The 14,596-nt window shown below is 62.9% G+C and overlaps 1 protein-coding gene across 4 annotated transcripts in view; it reads right to left on the bottom strand.

Moving 5' to 3' along the window:
* The window catches only part of MACROD1 (mono-ADP ribosylhydrolase 1), a 154,038-nt gene that overhangs the window by 28,931 nt on the left and 110,511 nt on the right, over nucleotides 1-14,596 (bottom strand). The gene's annotated exons all lie outside the window — the stretch shown is intronic.

The following is a 14,596-nucleotide window of genomic DNA, read 5'->3' as shown; positions in this document are numbered from 1 at the left end:
GTCCTGCCTCTGCCTCAGGCCGGTTCTGACTCTTTGGCGTCTTTCTCCCCACCCACCCAGGGGCTTGAGTGGTGGCTGTCAGTCCGTATCTCCATCCTTCACCTCCCATCACCCCCACCCATACACACACTCCAGGACCCCACCGTGCCATACTCCCGGAAGTGTGTGGCTCCCCTCTGAGCCCCTGGGACCATCATCTCGGGGCATTTTGAGGAATCACAGCTGGCCTCAGGCAGCTCTGTCCCTGGTGCCTGCAGGGCTGTCTCAGCAGCACCTGACTCCTCCCCAGGTGCCCGGTGCCGCAGCAGGTGCTGGGGACATGCAGGGACCATGAGAGGCCCAGGATGTGCCCTCAAGGGGCTCGCAGTCTACTGGGAGGGACAGACACCAACAAAACACACAACGAACACGGGCCCCATCGATCCTGAGTCTCACCAAAGCGTCACGTACAACCGGGGAAGAAGACGCACTGCCGGCCACGCCCCGATCTCAGAGATGTGGAAGTGTGGTCCCGTAGATGAGAAACAGGGTCACATAAATCACACAAATGGGGCTTCTGGGTGGCTCGGATGGTGGTAAAGAATCCGCCTGCCAGTGCAGGGCACACAGGTTCGATCTCTGGTCCAGGAAGATCCCACGTGCCCTGGAGCAACTAACCCCGAGCACGACAACTACTGAGCCCGTGCTCCAGAGCCCGGAGCCGCAACTACTGAGCCCGCACGCCCTAGAGCCTTCCTCTGCAACAGGAGAAGCTGCCACAATGAGAAGCCCGCACACGACAAGGAAGAGTAGTTCCCGCTTACCTCAACTAGAGAAAGCCCGCCTGCAGCAATGAAGACCCAGGACAGCCATAAATACATAACTAAAATTATAAAAAAAATATATAGACTGAGCTAAGCACTTCCAAGGGGAAGACAAGGCGGGGAAGAGAGAGCAAGTGACCCCATTGGGAAAAATGGGTCTGGAAGGCCTCTAAAAGGGCAGGATGGTCAAGCCCTGGGCTGAGGGGTCAGTAGGAGCTGACTTGGTCCGGAGAGGCGGGAGAGGGCAGGGTGGCGGGACTCAACTCAGTGCTGCGGGCAAGAGGGCACCCAGTGGCAGAGAGCAGCCGGAGCCGGTGAGCTCCCAGCCCGGCCACAGGCTGCCCTGCCCACCCTTCCCCACGGCCCCCAGCACCTGTCCTCGGGAGTTGCTGGCTTTGTCTGACCTAACTTTGCCCCTGCTGTGCCTGCTCCCTGGAGCACCCTCTCTGGGACTTCCTCCCGAGTTGGGGCCTTGTTGCCCCTGAAATTCTGTCCTGGGTCCAAGCCCTGCCTGTCCTGTGCCGCAACCCTCCGTGCTGTGCAGGATGCAAGGCTTTCACGCACAGAGGCGGGAGGGAGAGCGTGGTGGTGCTAGGAGTTGGATCAGAGAAGTTGCCGTGACTTTCCGATGGGAACTGGTGTGCCCAGCCAGGTGTGCACCGCCAGCCTACCCGCAGGCTACATGCTCGTGATTCACGGAAATGTAACCGGATGCGCCTGGGTGTCACCAGGAGACCACGGTCTGGGATGGCCAGGTGTGCAGTGACGGAACTTCTCGCCCCCATACCCCATCACGTGCCCCCAGAGGCAGGGGACCCTGGGGTCTCGGAGGACAGTGATCTCCAAGACCAAGAACCCACAGATGGGGCCACCGGGAGGCTCTTTGGCTCCAGGTGAGGAGCTGGAGGTCTACCCTCCCTGGAGATGATGTCTAAGCTGGGGTCTGGGGGTCAGGCTAAGCCTTTGACTTTTGGGCAGCTGGCCCAAGGTCATGCCCTCTGAACAATAGCTCTTAGTCTTTTTAGGGGTGCTGACCCCTGACCACTCACTCCCTCATGGGGCTTCGTTCCTGGACACCCAGCACCGAGCCTGAGGACAAGGGGTCCCTGGTGATGCCCACTGACCATCCAGCAGGGCAGACCCTACCCTTCTCATGGGTCAGGTAGTCTCTCCTGCTGCCCCCAGCCCAGCCCAGCCCAGAGCAAGTCTCAGCAGGGCCAAGAGTGGCCCAACCTCGACTGTCAACAATTTAAACACGATGAGCTGTGCTGTCGCTGCACTTCACAGTATACAAAGCACCTTCCCCTCGGGGCCTCATCAGACTGTCCAGCAGCCTCAGGAGGGGCGTGGTGACCCCGTTAAGATAAGGGACAGGGAGGCTGGTGGAGGGCCAGGGTCAGCAGTGGGTAAGTGGTGGGGGTTGAGCAGAGTCCACATCTGAGAACTCCTGAGAGGGCAGGCAGGTAGCGGGAGGCAGGGCCAGCATGACCCCGGCTGCCCGGCAGTAGGACCCACTGCGCCTGGATGCCAGACACCGCCTGGGTTACTGACGCCCTGGGGCCTGGGGAGCCGGGGCTTTGGTGAGCCCAAGGCTGAAACTGTCCCTGTGTGATCTGTGCTGCCTCATGCAGACAGCATCTCTGTGAGTGCCTGGCTCGAAGACCAGCTCAGTCCTCCTGGGCCAGGGTCCCACCAGCCCATGCCCTTGGGGAGCCCCGCAGCACCCAGGGGCTCAACTCAGCAAGTGTGTGCTGAATGAACGAGTGATCTTTCTGAACCTCACGGCCAATAGTGCCTCTGCTGTAGCCACCCTCCCTGGCACCCTGCCCCTTCTGAGACAAAGGCCAGACTCTCCAGACTTGTCCAAAGCCCTGTATGGACACCTGGCCTGGATGACATCAGTCACCTCAGCTTCCACCATGGCCCCCTTGACCGCGACCCCCCAGCTCCAACCAAGAATGCCAGACCGCCAAACCCCAGGCTCTTTCACGTCCCTGACAAGCTGAAATGAGCTTCTGGGGTCTGCCCAGAACATTCCTCCTGACCCCCACGACCAGCTCAAGGGCCACCTCCCCTGGAAAGCTGTCCTTGAGGTTGCAGTTGACTTGGCCCCTGTGTCCTGGGGTCACGTGGTGACAACGTCTGTTTCAGGAAGATCCTGCTAAGCTGTAACTATTGAGGTGTCCACCCCGCTGCTGGATTCCCAGCTTGGCCAGGGCGGAGTCTAGCAGGGCCTGATTCCCTTTGGTTCTGGGTACCCAGAAAGCACCCGGCACAGTGGACCTCCATGTTCCCTGAACTGTGTGTCGCCACTGGGAACATCAGCTTGATGGACAATCATGCAGCCATTAAAACCACTATTACGGGGATTTCCCTGGTGGTCCAGTGGCTAAGACTCCCATTGCAGGGGGTCTGGGGTTCGATCCCTGGTCAGGGAACTAGATCCCACATGCCACAACTAAGAGGAACCGTGTGCCGCAGGTAAAAGCTCTCCCATGCTGCAGTGAAGATGAAAGATCCCACGTGCTGCAACCAAGACCCGGCACGGCCAAATAAATAAATATTAAAAAAAGAAGAAAAAAGAGCTATACCCATACCATCCACTCCACTCTGAGGCTCTGAGTGCCTGCTCTGTGTCAGCCCTGTGCTTGGCGTGGGGGTGGGAGGGACAGAAAGGGGTCCCTCCTTCAAGGGATTCAGTTTAGAGGAGGAGGGAGACACAGACATAATTCCTGAGCAACCTGTTAAGTGCCACGACAGAGGGAAGACAGAGCCCCAGGGCCCCCACGTCCATCTGGGGGTCTGGGGAGGCGGAACGGAAACCAGAGCTCTGTAAAAATTACAGCCGGCAGTGTGTGGACAAGCCTGGAAGGGAACAGCGGCTGACTGAGGCTGATGGAGGAACCAAGGCTGTTGACGCCACAGGGTGGTAGCGTTGTGGGTTCTTTTTCTTTCCTTTATTGTTGGGATAATGCTGTTTGGACAATAAATAAAAATTGGGAGGAAAAAAATAGCTGTTTGGTAAATTGAGTATAAAGCAGGGGAAGGGAGAAAGGGAGATAGGGGAGGAAATGGGGAGGGAAAGGAAAGAGGGCCCCAGGCAGAGGGATCCAGACAGAGGGGCTCGCTCTGGGCTGGGGGTGGCGAGATGGGTGGGCGAGCACAGGACGTGGGGGAGACAGGGGCCAGCATCCCTAAAGGCAACCTGCTCCCAGGGAGAAGCCAGGGGGGTGTCCCAGGGAGGGGGCTGGCCAGGCACCGAAGGACAGCAAAGCGCAGGGTAGGCTGGGCTCCTGGAAGGGTCTAACACCCGCCTGCAGCTGGACAGTGGGTGGAAGGGGCTGGGATGGCAGAGGGGGTCCCAGCCAGACTGGGGATTCTGGGCATGGACCAGCAAGCTGTGGGGCCCAGGTGGAGGTGGTGGGGCTCCAGGAAGAGGTTGAGGACTTGCTCAGAACAGGCCTCCAGGAGGAAGGGTTGCAGGACCAGATGACTGAGCTTGGTGACAAGGTCTGGCCAGGGGAGGCGCAGACAGACAGAGGGGCCTCCTTAGTGTCCCAGAGAAGGCCAAGAACATGGGGACTTTCCAGGCTCAGAGGAGGGGGGTCTGGTCCACCCCCACCCTCACACTAGACCTCACACAACAGGTGCAGACACTTCCTAAGTCCCTCATGTGTGCCAGGCACTGCCCTGGGCACCTTCCTACTCCTCCAACCTTCCTGTTAACCCTTGGAGGTAGGCTATTCACGCTCCCATTTTTACAACAGGGGACACTGAGATTTGGAGAGGTTAAGTAACTGACTCAAGGTCACAGTCAGCTGGCGAGGGGCAAGGCCGGGCTGGGGGCCCTGCCCGCTCGGGCAGCTTGGCAGAGCAAAGGGAGGGAAGCAAGCGAGGGGGAAGGGGCGCCAGGCAGGGAGGAAGGGGTTACCTTGGCACGCACAGTAGATGATGGGTAGCTGTTTGTGAATGAATGAATGGGTGGTTGGTTGGAAGGATGAATGAATGAGTGCAGAGAGGAGGGGTGTAAGGGGAGGCGCACGTGAGCGATAACCCGATTCTCTCTCCCCGCCCCCCCACCCCCCGCGCTGGAGGCTGGCTCTGGGAGTCTCCCTCCTCAGCCTCCCCGCCTCCACTGGGGACCGACACCCCAACCTCCTCATCCATTTTAGCCGAGGGCAGGAGGAGGGGGACGCGGAGGCCGAGTCTCCCGGGTTGGGCCCGAGTCCCCGCGCGGCGGCGCAGGCTCCCGCTCCAGGTCCCGCCGGCCAGTGCGCAGCGCGGCGCCCCCGCCCCCGTCGCCTCCTCCCCGCCCTCCCCTCCCGCCCCGCTCCGCGCCTGCACGCACGGCCCCCGCCGCCGCCGCCGCCGCCGCCGCACAGCCTGGTTCCCCGAGCCCTGCTCGCCGCCGCCGCCGCTCGCGCAAGCACCGCTGCTAGCCCTCGCCCGGCCGAGCGCACCCACCCCGGCCACCCGGCGCACCCCTACCCCGCCCCGCGCACGCCCCCCGCGGCTCCGCCGGGCGCCGGAGCCGGGCAGATGCGCCGCCGCGCGCCCCCCGCCCTGGGCCCGCCACCGCGCCCCGCCGCGCGCCGGGGGCTCCTCTCCCGGGCGCCCCTGGGCGCCCTCCGGCTCCAGTTTCCGCCCGCTCCTTGGAATAACCCCTGAGGCTCCAGCCGTCGCCGCAAAGTTTCCCGAGGAGACCCGCCTCTCCGGCCGCTGCGCAGGTAAGGATGGATGTCCGGGGCGGGGGCCGGGGTCCGCGCGTGCGGGACGGGGCGCCGGGGCCAGCGAGGCGGGGAGGGCGAGTGCAGGGAGGCGCTGCAGGATCCCTTTGCCCGCCTTTGCCCGGCTGCCACGGGGACCGTGCAGCCTTTGGGATTTGGGGAGGGGGTCCCCCCCACCCCGAGTCGAGAGCTGAGGACCCATGGCGCTGGCTCCGCCGCGGGGAGGCGCGGGGTGCGCGGCCGGAGGCTCCACTCTCCACCAGAGGCTGGAAAGGGCGGGGACTCGGCAGGAGCCCCGACCCGAGCCCTCATTGCGCCCCCAGGGAGACGGCCCTGCCCGCGGGGGTCGTCTAGCTGAGCCGGACGGTGCCGGCTCTCAGAGCCGAAGGGCTTGGGGCGCGCGAAGAGAGGCAGCCTGCCGGCCCGGGCGCCTAGCTCCCGTCCCCACCAGCCTCGTGAGTCACGGCTGGAGCGAGGTTTTATTTTTAAAACGACTTCAAGGGGGGCTTAAGCAGCCTCCAACTTCCCTCCCCGAGCGCGCCGTGGACTGTCAGCCTTGCTCGGGGCAGGGGACCAGGGCGGTGCACCTGGCGGATGGAAGGATGGGACCTCCGGTCTGGAGGCCGGGGGTGGCCGGTGCCCCCACCCCCAAGCCAGAGGCCGGGGGCCCGCCCCTCCTGCTGGGGACTGGAGGCTCAGGGCCGGAAGGTTGGGGAGTGTTGTTGCCCAGCTACAGGGAGCCCTGGCTGATCAGAGCTCCCCGAGGAGGAGAAAGTTGTGGAGCCGTTGACATCAGGGAGCTGCCCCAGGCTTCCCGGCGCCCCGGAGGGCTCTGAGGCTCTCTGGGATGTGTGTGGCTTCAAACACAGCCCATTTGGGCTGTGCGAGGCCCCCTGTGGCTCAAGCCAGAGCGCTGATGCGAATAAATGAAGCCTGGGCTGGGGGCAGAGGTGGGGGGCAGCTGGGTCCTACCCTGCCCCACCCTGGCCCCTGCATCCTCAGGGACAACAAGGACCAGTCTGTCTGATTTCCCTCCCCAGGTGAGCTTAGGAGCTGGGGAGCAGGCTGTCCGTGTGGGCTCACGGAGCCCGTAGAATGAAGGATGCCACTGGCAGAGGAAGGTGGGCTGGGGCATGTCCCTCTCTGCTCAGCAGCTGTGGGCAAGGTGGCCACGCTCAGGGGCTCCGGGCTCCGATTTTCTGAGCATGTCTTCCTGCCAGCCCCAGGAGGAGAGGCGCAAACATCACCTGTCAGCTGGAGCCGACTCCGTGGGCGACTGTGCAGGGCTTCCTCGGAGGTTTAAATGGAAATGGTCTGAGCTGCCAGCCAGGGCCCCTGCCCAGGAGGGGGTACTAAGCAGGCAGAGAGGAGGCCCTGGTAGCGGTGAGGGGCAGAAGGAGGCTGTCACATCCTGGCTGAGGAGTCAGCCGCGGGCTGAGAGCAGGAGAGAGGGCAGACAGTGTTTGTGTGTGTGTGTTGGGGGGTTATGTGTGTGCCCCTGACTCCGTGATCTCACAGACAGCCGGGGCTGGATTCTTCTGTAAAAAGTCTCCCTGGCCATGAGTTTAAGGCAGGCATGTCCCGGGGCGGCTGGAGCCTGCAAGAGTTCCCCTAAACTCCGGTCTGCGGGCCTTCGCTCTTCCACTTACTGGCTGAAAGTCCCTGCTTCTCTGAACCTCACTTTGCCTTGCTGAGTGTACTCACCCCTGAGGCTGAGCTTGGGGGAGCGGGGACAGGATGCATTACATCGTAGGGCGAGGTGGACAGATGTCTTGCTCCAGGGCTGAAGGGGTCCCCAAGGGCTACGGGCACCTGCAGAGGCCTTGGAGGGCCGAGGGGTCAGGTTCCCCAAAGGCTGGGGGGCTGATAGTAGACAGTGTCAGAGCCCTTCCTGGTGTGTCCCCCGACCCCGACCCGGCACCTCCTCCTCTTCAGCCCCTGGGAGGTCCCCTCAGCTGGGCTCTAAGGAGGGGATGGGAGCTGCCACCCCAGCGCATCACCTGCTGCCAATGGCCTGCGAGACTCCGCTCTGTGCAGACTGAGGGCTGGTGGCTGAGCCCGTGTCACCCAGGGGGTGGCCCTGGGCCTGCCCCTCTGGCGACCCGTTTCCTTGCCTGCACAGGGGGATACAGCGGCTCCCCCACCCTGGGAGAATGGGTGGGCACCCTGAGTGTGGGACGGCAGGGCGTGTGTGTACCCACTTCCATGTCAGCTGAGATGGACGGGCGCTCCAGGGGGACCTCACACAGCAGGTGTCAGGGGACAGAGAGGCAGGCCCGGAACCGGCTGACTGCCCGCCGAGGCCCAGCGCAGCGGCAGGTGTCAAGAAGCGGCTGCCCTGGTGTTGGGGGAGGGGGATGAGGCCCCTGAGGCCAGCTGGGCACAGCCCCCTCTGCCCAGTCAGGTGGGACAGAGGCAGCGGGCAGGGAGGCAGTGCTGGGAGGGGGAGGGCGGCTCAGGAGTGCGGGGAGTGGGTTAAGGCCCTGCACCGAGAGGCGGATGGCCCCGCTACGTGTCCTCTGGCAACTGGGGACCTGCTGGCCGCCAGCTTCCCAGCCAGCCAGGCTGCCCCAGAGTCAGGGCTGAGAAACGGCCTAGTCTCAGAGGTGGGGCTGGTCTGGGGCTGTTGCGGGGGTTTGGCAGGGCCCACGCTTCTGCCCCCAGGGTCCTCGGGGAGGGTTGTGGTTCCTGGGGAGGGTTCTCCGCCTGGCCTGCTGACCTCAGGCAAGTGACTGTATCTCACTGGGCCTCGATATCCTCGTGTGGAAAGTGGGACAAGAGCAGTACCCGCCGTGGGGGAACCCCCGTGAGACGATGCATCTGAAGCGTCTAGCAGAGTTTATGCCTAGCAGGGCGGTGCGCCCTGGGGTCCCCACCCCTGGCTCACACTGGGCTGAGGGCTTTCAGCTTCTTCAGGCCTTGGAGGAGCAGGAAGGACTGCCCCGGGTCCCCCCACCCCAGCCAGCAAAGTCCATTCTGGGTGGGATCTCATCTCAGTGGGCTGGGGGCTGGCAGCGTCAGTGTCAGTGGGAGCGTCCAGGAGCTAAGGGGTGAGGCTGAGGGGTTTTTGTCTCCGAGCCCTCGTGGGATGGGGCGTATGGGCTGTGAGGGTTCGGACCAGGAGGGGTGTGGGGGTGTGTGGGCGTGGCTGAGGTCCCAAATGCCTGCAGTGGAGGGTTGCTCCAGGGTGCTCACCACTCAGAGGGGCCTCAAGGGCTCTGGAAGGGTGGGGCTGGCGTGGGCCTCAGGCCTGCCTGCTGCCTTTGATGTGTGGGTTTGGGGGTTCCCCTCCCCAACACCTGGGTTGTTCTCCCCGAGACAAAGTTCAGGCCTGCTCCGGCTTGTACCAGGCACGAGGCAGCTGTATTCTGTCCTCTGCCCCGAGGCAGTCACCCCAAGAAGGCCGGGAGAGGTGGGGGCAGATGGCCAGAGGAAAAGACAGGTGAACGGACCATGTGACCCCAGGGTGCTCCTGCCATGCCATGTGACCCCAGTCGGCCCGGCACCCCCCAACATCAGCCGGAGCAGAAAGGGCCGTGTCTGTGCAGGCCTGTCTGCCTGAGCGGCGGGTGGCTGTCTGTTTACCGCCGCCCGCCTGCGGCCCCCAGAGCCCAGCCGCTCCCTGGGGTCAGCGGCTGTGCGGATGATGTCAGCATTTGGGGGCCTTGCCTCGCCTCGTGGAAGTTATTTGCTGGATCCAGTGCAGCCCTGGGGTTTGAGTCTCCCACGGTGGCCTTGCACATGCGGCCTCCCACCCGGCGAAGGTGGGCATGTGAGGGTGTCGGGGACCTGGTGGGGTGGGCATAGACACTGCTGTGGCGGTGGTGGGGGGCTGGCTCACATGGCACCCCTGGCTCTCCTGTCTTTCTCTCCGTCCCTCCTTCTCTCCGTTCCTGCCCATTCATCCGTTCATTCATTCAGTGCTGAGCGCCAGTTGTGGCCAGGTGCGGGGCTGGGCTCCGGGGGGTGGGGGGAGGCTTGGGGAGAGGGAAACCAGAGCAGCTGCAAGTCTTGCCCTCAGGGAGCTACAGCTGGGAATGGGGGTCAGACTGCGATCGGATGCTTCCTCTCCCACCTCGGAGCCTTGGGCGTGCTGAAGGCAGCCCTGTGAGGTGGGGGTGGCCAGGGAGCCTGCTGGGGCCTGGAATGAGGGGAGTGGGTGCTTCAGCCAAGGGGGTGAGGGTGGAACAGGAGTCGGTGAGGAGAAGGGGCAGGAGGAAGGGGCCCGGAGGACAGAGCCCGCAGAAGGAGCCGTGTGTGCGGGTGCGGAGAGCCTGTGGGGAGGGGGCGGCCTCTGGGTCTGTTGGAGGCCTGGGTCCTGTCTCCCTGGGTCCTGCTGACCGGTCCATCTCCATCTCTCAGGACTCTTGGGGCAGCCTCGACAACGACTGGGTGCCTTGTCCTCCTGGGCGGGGGGCCCTGGAAGGGCGGGCTTCCTGGGCCCAGGGTGGTCCCCTGTTCCCGAGAGAGCTGTGTGTCCACCTGCAGGGACAGTCTCTGATGGGCCAGGAGGGGAATCTCTGGGCTTGTTTCTGATGGGGGTGGCGGACCCTGGTGTAGACTGAGGACTGCTAGTGATGAAGGGCGTCCCCTCCCCTGGCTCGGAACATCCCTCAGACGGGGGCTGGGGAAGAAGGGAGCATAGGCGGGGCTTCCTGGAGGCTCCAGGCCCCAGCTGTATGGGGCTCAGCTAACCACTAGGGGACACTGCCTCCCAGGCAGAGCGCCGAACCGGGCTTCTGGAGGGCGCCCGGCCCCGGTGTGCAGGCTCTGCATACAGTGTTGGGGCGGGGGGGCGGGGCGCGGGCGTTCGCTAGCAGGGAGGCAGCGGCTGAGCCTTTGGGGGACGGCTTTGTACTTAATTAAAACTGGGATTAAAAGTGGGGTGACGGAGACGCTGGTCCTGGCTGCTCCTGTCTGCACGGCTCTCGAGAAGCAGCTCTGTGGCAGCTTCATTTTGCTCTTGATCCCTCCCTCTGCCTGAATTAATCGTTGGCACCAGATTACAACAGATTTAGCAAACTGTAAAAAAAAAAAAAAAAAAGAGAGCGCACGAGCGAGGAAAGGGGGACTGAGTTCGGCGGAGAGGACAGGCGTTGGCATTTATCTACAGAAGCAAATCGCTCTCGTCGGCCCGTCACCCCTCCAGCCTCCACCTCCAGCGACGCCTGCCTGGGAAGGGCTGCGGGAACAAGTCCCGACAAACGCTGCTGCGCGCTGGCGCCAGGATGGGCTTCTCCTGGGGGCGGGCTGCCAAGGGCTGCCTGATGGAGCAGAGAGGAGAGCTGAGTTTTCAGGGGACCCTGGGGGGGTTGGCACACAGGCCGCTCTGGGTGGGGGATGCCCGGCTGGGCTGGTCCTGGGTGGTGATGGGGGCTGGGGACCAGGGATCGGGATCAGAGGCCCTGTGTGGCAGGGATGGCTAAGGGTGGGGGTTGTGTCTGTCTGTCTTGCTCACTGGTGCATCCCCAGTCCTGGCAGGGGGCCCGGCACACAGTAGGTGCGCAGTGTGGTGCAGGCGGATGAATGGGTGAGTGAAAGATGAAGCCGTGGCTGAAATGCCTTGGGAGCTGGTGTGGTGGCAGCGGAAGGTCCAACCTGCCCGCTGGGCCTCCTGGGGATGAAATCGGCCAGACTAAGCTGCCCCTCAAGGGGCTTCCCCCCCTGGGTCCTGGGTCAAGGATGTTCCCACAGGCCCTCGAGGGAGCTGCCCCCTGGCTTTCCTGGGATGACCTGGATTTAAAACACGCTCTGCTGTGGTCAGACCGGAGGGGCCTGGTTCCGGCTCAGGAAATCTGGCTCCTGGCAGGCACACTGGGCTCCTAGGCTGGGCTGGGCTGCCCCTGCCCTGAGTAGGGGGCTTAGGTTCAGTGGGGGTGGGGAGGCTCAGAGAGGCTGCCCAGGACAGGTCAGGCCCAGACCCCACCACTGATAAGTTATGCAGAGTCCCAGTCATGGCAGAGTCAGGCCAGGACGGGAGACAGGACATCCACACACACTCACACTCCTGCACACAAGGCTCACACCCGTCCCTCTTAACCTGTGGCCTGAGCCGGGCTGAGCGGGGATCTCTGAATGAACCCCACAGCCGCCCCCACCCCACCCCAAACCCCCCTGCTAAGAAAAGCCTTGAGTGGCTGCCACCCACCCTGCCCAGGGCCTCTTCCTGTGCAGCCCCTGTTCCTCTTGTCCACATAGACAGGGTGGCCTGTGCTTTCCCTGGGCCCTGGTAGTCATATATGGATGTGAGAGTTGGACCGTAAAGAAGGCTGAGTGCCGAAGAATTGATGCTTTCGAACTGTTGCACTGGAGAAGACTCTTGAGAGTCCCTTGGACTGCAAGGAGATCAAACCAGTTGATCCTAAAGGAAATCAACCCTGAATACTCATTGGAAGGACTGATGTTGAAGCTGAAGTTCAAATACTTTGGCCACCTGATGCAAAGAGCTGACTCTGGGAAAGACCCTGATGCTGGGAAAGATTGAGAGCAGGAAGAGAAGGGAACGACAGAGGATGAGATGGTTGGATGGCATCACTGACTCAATGGACATGAGTTTGAGCAAGTTCCGGGAGATGGTGAAGGACAGGGAAGCCTGGGGTGCTGCAGTCCATGGGGTCACAAAGAGTGGGACAAGACTTAGTGATTGAACAACAGCAACAGCTCTCTGGGGAGGGGGCGGATGCAAAGGAGTGAGAAGCTGGGGTGACAGCCCCTCCTCAAGCCCTCCCCAGCTGAGGAGACCTAGAGACTGTCAGCCTTGCAGCCTGACCTCTGACCCCAGGAAGGAGCCCAGCAGACAGGCTGGCATGGCACTGGGCAGGGACATCTGCTTGGGACCAGCATCAGGAGACGGGCTGGCCCCCTGAGCAGGGCTGGCCAGTGAACAGAGAGACGGTTCCTAGCAGAGAGAGGGTGGCAGGGGTCTCGGAAGCCGTTCCCCTCCTTATGGAGACTGTACCTGCTAGAGACTGCCCACTGTCTCAGGGAGGCAGACCACACACATTGCCCTACTCCCCACCCCCCAGCCAGAGCCTGGGCCTCTCTGTATGCCTCAGTTTCCCCACTACTGTTGACCAAGGGGTTGGACCACTAGGTCCCAAAGGACCCAAGAGCATCATGGCGCTGGGACTCTGAGCCCTGAGACACCTCTAGACTTGGCTATTGAGGGAGCTGGGCGGTGGCACGCCCCCACTCTGCCTGGCTCATTTTCTTCCCACTGTGACTAGGGGGGCTGAGGCATGGAGTGGAGAAAGGCCTTGTCCGAGGCCAGGTGGAAGTCAGGATCCACCAGGAGGCAGCCAGACCGTAGAGCGGAAGTGCCCTGGTTCTGGAGGCTGGTGACCTGGGTTCCAATCCTACCTGTTACTTATCGGCTGGGTGCCCCTGGACACCTCACTTTCCTTCTCCGTGCCTCAGTCTCCACACCTGTGAAATGGGCCAACAGAGCACACTTCCCCAGGTCAGTGTGAAGGTATAGGGTGACAGTGTCCAAAATGGGCTCTGTAGGAACCAGTAGTGACTGTGCTTCAGCAATAGGTCAGGCCCTGCCAGCTTCAGGGCCAGGATGCTGGCCCTGCTGGGGGATCTGGAAGTTGGGGGGCTGCACGTGCTAGCCTCTTGCCCGTCTTGGCTGGTAGGCTCACTGGGCAGAGGTTGGTCTCTGACATCTGCAGCCCAGGTGGGTAGCAGGTGGACAGATGGGGGGAAAGGAGGGCACCCAGACCACTCAGCTGTGATGAGGGTCAGGCTGGAATGTGGGTACCTTGGGAGGATTGGGGAGAACTGAGCCCCCAAGTTCTCCGGGAAGCAGTAGGGTTGGGGGGTGGTAGGAGTGAGAGGGGTCAGGGCCCAGTTGTGAAAAGGCAGAGCGTGGGGCTGGTGAGTTCTGACTCACCTTCTGCCCAGGTGAGTCCCCTGGTATGGGGTCAGGTGGGTTCCCCTTGGTTATTTACTTCCTGGGCACCTCCTGTGTGCCAGTAGAGGCCAGGCACAGGGACCGGTGACTAGATCCCTCCTGGGAGGGCAGCAGCAAGCCCATCACGACTGCCTTTATTGAGTGCTTACTGTCTACGCCACATGCCGCGAAGCGCTATGCCAGGACTCCTTGAGGCTTCACAACAAGCCGTTTTATCAAAGAGAAAACCGAGGCGCAAAGTGACTGGACCAAGATGGCACAGCCAGGACAGGGTCTCTTACCCCTCACCCCCAACACATAAGGAAGGACATGGTGGTCGTGGTCCTAGAGGCAGCAGCCCACAGATTGCACCTGCTACCCAGCCGGCGGTATTAACTGGGTTTGTCCCCCCAACACGCCTCTGAGGTGGGCTATTATTATCCTGATCTTACCCCGGGAGACTCAAACACAGCTGAAGTGAGTCACCCAAGGTCACACCAAGGAAGGGCAACCGGCAAGGCACCCTTGGTCCTTACAGATGCCCTCAAACGGGAAGCCGAGGCAGGGAGGTTCGTCTTCCCTGCTCCCCTCTCTACCTGGCCCCTCCTTGGCTGTGTCCTCTGGGCTCAGAGCCCCCTCTAGGCCGCGGCCCTCCCCTGCACTCGGCTGCCCTCCCTGAGGCCTCACGGTGTGCAGGCGCAGTCTGCCCCTTAACCCTAGTGGGGTGTGAAGACCAGGGGAGGCTGCGGGGAGGGGGGGCCAGGCGGGGCCCTCCTGGCCGGGTCGGCCTCCCAGGGCGCGGGGTCGGCCTGGTCGCTGGCAGTGGACCCGCGGGGTGGTGGCATGTGCCGCCCCCTCCTCTGGGTTCTCTGGAGCCAGACGCTGCCCGTGACGTCAGCGGGCAGCCCGCGGGGCCTCGCTGCCCGCCGGGCCGGGAGGAGCTGGCGGTGCGGGGGGCGCGGGCATGGGCGGCCTGCGGTCATGGAGCAATCTCCATTAGGGCCCCGAGCGTGTGGCTGCAGCTCCTGGAATCCTATTAAAAGCTTTTTCATTGTTCCCAGCGATATGCTCCGCTCCGCCGGGACCTGGGCATGTTGATAATTTATTTGTGGAAGGGAAAGGGGCGAAGAGTGCAGGAGAGAGGAGGAAATGTCATTATTTACTCAGCCGGC

This window comes from Bos grunniens, chromosome 29 (genome assembly GCF_055505025.1).
Source record: "Bos grunniens cultivar Pamir isolate PY7600 chromosome 29, Bosgru_T2T1.0, whole genome shotgun sequence".
Classification (NCBI taxonomy): Eukaryota; Metazoa; Chordata; class Mammalia; order Artiodactyla; family Bovidae; genus Bos; species Bos grunniens.
This window is presented reverse-complemented; position numbering and strand designations above follow the sequence as displayed.